Source organism: Mizuhopecten yessoensis, unplaced genomic scaffold (genome assembly GCF_002113885.1).
Source record: "Mizuhopecten yessoensis strain PY_sf001 unplaced genomic scaffold, ASM211388v2 scaffold9507, whole genome shotgun sequence".
NCBI classification, from domain to species: domain Eukaryota; kingdom Metazoa; phylum Mollusca; class Bivalvia; order Pectinida; family Pectinidae; genus Mizuhopecten; species Mizuhopecten yessoensis.
In genome coordinates, this window is record NW_018408082.1 from 137730 (window position 1) to 141598 (window position 3869).

The window sequence follows — 3869 nt, forward strand, 5'->3', positions numbered from 1 at the left end:
GGATGTCAGTTATAATAGATCGGTATTAGGATGGGTCACACAGAACACACAGCTGGGATGTCAGTTATAATAGATCGGTATTAGGATGGGTCACACAGAACACACAGCTGGGATGTCAGTTATAATAGATCGGTATTAGGATGGGTCACACAGAACACACAGCTGGGATGTCAGTTATAATAGATCGGTATTAGGATGGGTCACACAGAACACACAGCTGGGATGTCAGTTATAATAGATCGGTATTAGGATGGGTCACACAGAATACACAGCTGGGATGTCAGTTATAATAGATCGGTATTAGGATGGGTCACACAGAATACACAGCTGGGATGTCAGTTATGATAGATCGGTATTAGGATGGGTCACACAGAACACACAACTGGGATGTCAGTTATAATAGATCGGTATTAGGATTGGTCACACAGAATACACAGCTGGGATGTCAGATATAATAAATCGGGGTAAGGATTGGTCACACAGAATACACAGCTGGGATGTCAGTTATAATAGATCGGGATTAGGATGGGTCACACAGAACACACAGCTGATCCGTCACACAGAACACACAGCTGGGATGTCAGTTATAACAGATCGGTATTAGGAACACAGAACACACAGCTGGGATGTCAGTTATAACAGATCGGTATTAGGAACACAGAACACACAGCTGGGATGTCAGTTATGATGAATCGGTATAGGATGGGTCACACAGAATACACAGCTGGGATGTCAGATATAATAGATCGGGGTAAGGATTGGTCACACAGAATACACAGCGGGGATGTCAGTTATAATAGATCGGTATTAGGATAGGTCACACAGAATACACAGCTGGGATGTCAGTTATAATAGATCGGGATTAGGATGGGTCACACAGAACACACAGCTGGGATGTCAGTTATGATGAATCGGTATTAGGATGGGTCACACAGAATACACAGCTGGGATGTCAGTTATAACAGATCGGTATTAGGATGGGTCACACAGAACACACAGCTGATCCCACTCATTTTACCTTTCTGTGAGATCACTCTCATAATACCTGTCTGTGAGATCATTCATTATACCTGTCTGTGAGATCACTCACTTTACCTGTATGTGGTATCACTCATTACAACTGTCTGCGACATCACACTCATTATACCTGTGTGACATCACTCATTTTACCTGTCTGTGATATCATATTATTTACACCTGTCTGTGATATCACACTCATTATGACTGTCTGTGATATCACACTCATTATACCTGTCTGTGAGATCTCACACATTATACCTGCCTGTGAGATCACACTCATTATACCTGTCTGTGACATCACACTCATTATACCTGTCTTTGACATCACACTCGTTATACCTGTCTATGAGACCACACTCATTATACCTGTTTGTGAGATCACACTCATTATACCTGTCTGTGAGATCACATTCATCATACCTGTCTGTAATATCACATTCATTATACCTGTCTGTGAGATCACACTGTCTGTGAGATCACACTCATTATACCTGTCTGTAATATCACACTCATTATACCTGTCTGTGAGATCACTCATTATACCTGTCTGTGAGATCACACTCATTATACGTATACCTGTCTGTGAGATCACACTCATTATACCTGTCTGTGACATCACACTCATTATACCTGTCTGTGAGATCACTCATTATACCCGTCTGTGAGATCACACTCATTATACCTGTCTGTAAGATCAGACGTTTTATACCTATCTGTGAGATCAAATATTTTACAATATCTATTCACATGAGAAAATACTTTACATCAGTTACAATGGCAATGCTAGTAGATCAGATCTAAACATAACAAATTATAGGTCAAACACTGGTAACTATGGTAATATTAGTAGATAACAGCTAAAAATATAGCATTCTATCACCTAAACATAGCTATGATGATGTAGACAAAATACAGTTAAAAATAACTAACTCTAGATCACTTACAGGTAACTATGGTGAGGTAGACAGGGGACAGCTATAAATAACTTACTCTATGTCACACACAGGTAACTATGGTGATGTAGACAGAGGACAGCTATAGCTTATTCTAGGTCACACACAGGTAACTATAGTGATGTAGACAGAGGACAGCTATAAATAACTTACTCTAGGTCACACACATCTGTAACCATGGTGATGTAGACAGAGGACAGCTATAACTTATTCTAGGTCACACACAGGTAACTATGGTGATGTAGACAGAGGACAGCTATAACTTACTATATTCCACACACATCTGTATCTACTGTGATGTAGACAAAGTACAGCTATAAATAACTTACTCTATGTCACACACAGGTAACTATGGTGATGTAGACAGAGGACAGCTATAACTTACTATATTCCACACACATCGGTATCTACTTTGATGTAGACAAAGTACAGCTATAAATAACTTACTCTAGGTCACACACAGGTAACTATGGTGATGTAGATAGAGGACAGATATAAATAACTTACTCTAGGTCACACACAGGTAACTATGGTGATGTAGACAGAGGACATCTATAAATAACTTACTCTATGTCACACACAGGTAACTATATGGTGATGTAGACAGAGGACAGCTATAAATAACTTACTCTAGGTCACACACATCTGTAAATATGGCATAAGAATATAAGAAATGACATTTTGGGCTAATAAAAAACCTGGATGAGAGCATCAGTTAGTATCATTATAGGATCCTAACAGGGCATCATTTTAGCATAGGGGGGCATTACCCTGGGAGGACAGAAACTATCCTAGGGGGACATCATCCTAAGCTAACACACGTACTAGGGTAGAATGATCCTCCTCTAGGAGGAAATCACACGTACTAGGGTAGAATGATCCTCCTCTAGGAGGAAATCACACGTACTAGGGTAGAATGATCCTCCTCTAGGAGGAAATCACACGTACTAGGGTAGAATGATCCTCCTCTAGGAGGAAATCACACGTACTAGGGTAGAATGATCCTCCCCTAGGAGGAAATCACACGTACTAGGGTAGAATGATCCTCCTCTAGGATGAAATCACACGTACTAGGGTAGAATGATCCTCCCCTAGGAGGAAATCACATGTACTAGGGTAGAATGATTCTCCCCTAGGAGGAAATCACACGTACTAGGGTAGAATGATCCTCCCCTAGGAGGAAATCACACGTACTTGGGTAGAATGATCCTCCTCTAGGAAGAAATCATTGAACAAGGGACCATCTACACACAGCATGTATATACATCCCCACCAAAGTTCAGGCTTTTTAAATCTCATACAAAAATAGAAGAGGAAACACCAATGTACCAAGATATCCACATATTTGACAAAATTAAGAAAAATAGAGAAATGCTGCTTTACAAACTTCCAAGAACCCCTGGACTCGGATGCTTGGTCTACTACACTCGGAGACCCACTGGTTTCTCTAACAATACACACTGACTGATGCTGATACAAAATTAGGTTACAGTCAATATTACAATAAACAAGAGGCCCAATGGGCCTGCATCGCTCACCTGTTATTCATCTAACACTTGTAATCTTAAGATTTCGTAAGAACCTATTAAAAGATTTAAACATATGACGCCTCTGACCTTGATTGTCGAACAAGGACATTAGGTTGAAAGTGGATCAAGGTCATTCATTTAAACTTACATGGTAGTCCTTCATCCCAGCATGCTACAGGCCCAATTTCAGTACCCTGGCCCTTTTGCTTATTGAAAAGAAGTCGCTTGAAGATTTTACGACATTTGACCCCTGTGACCTTGAAAGTTGGTCAAGGTCATTCAGTTGAACAAACTTGATAGTCCTTCATCCCAGCATGCTACAGGCCCAATATCAGTACCCTGGGCCTTTTGGTTATTGAGAAGAAGT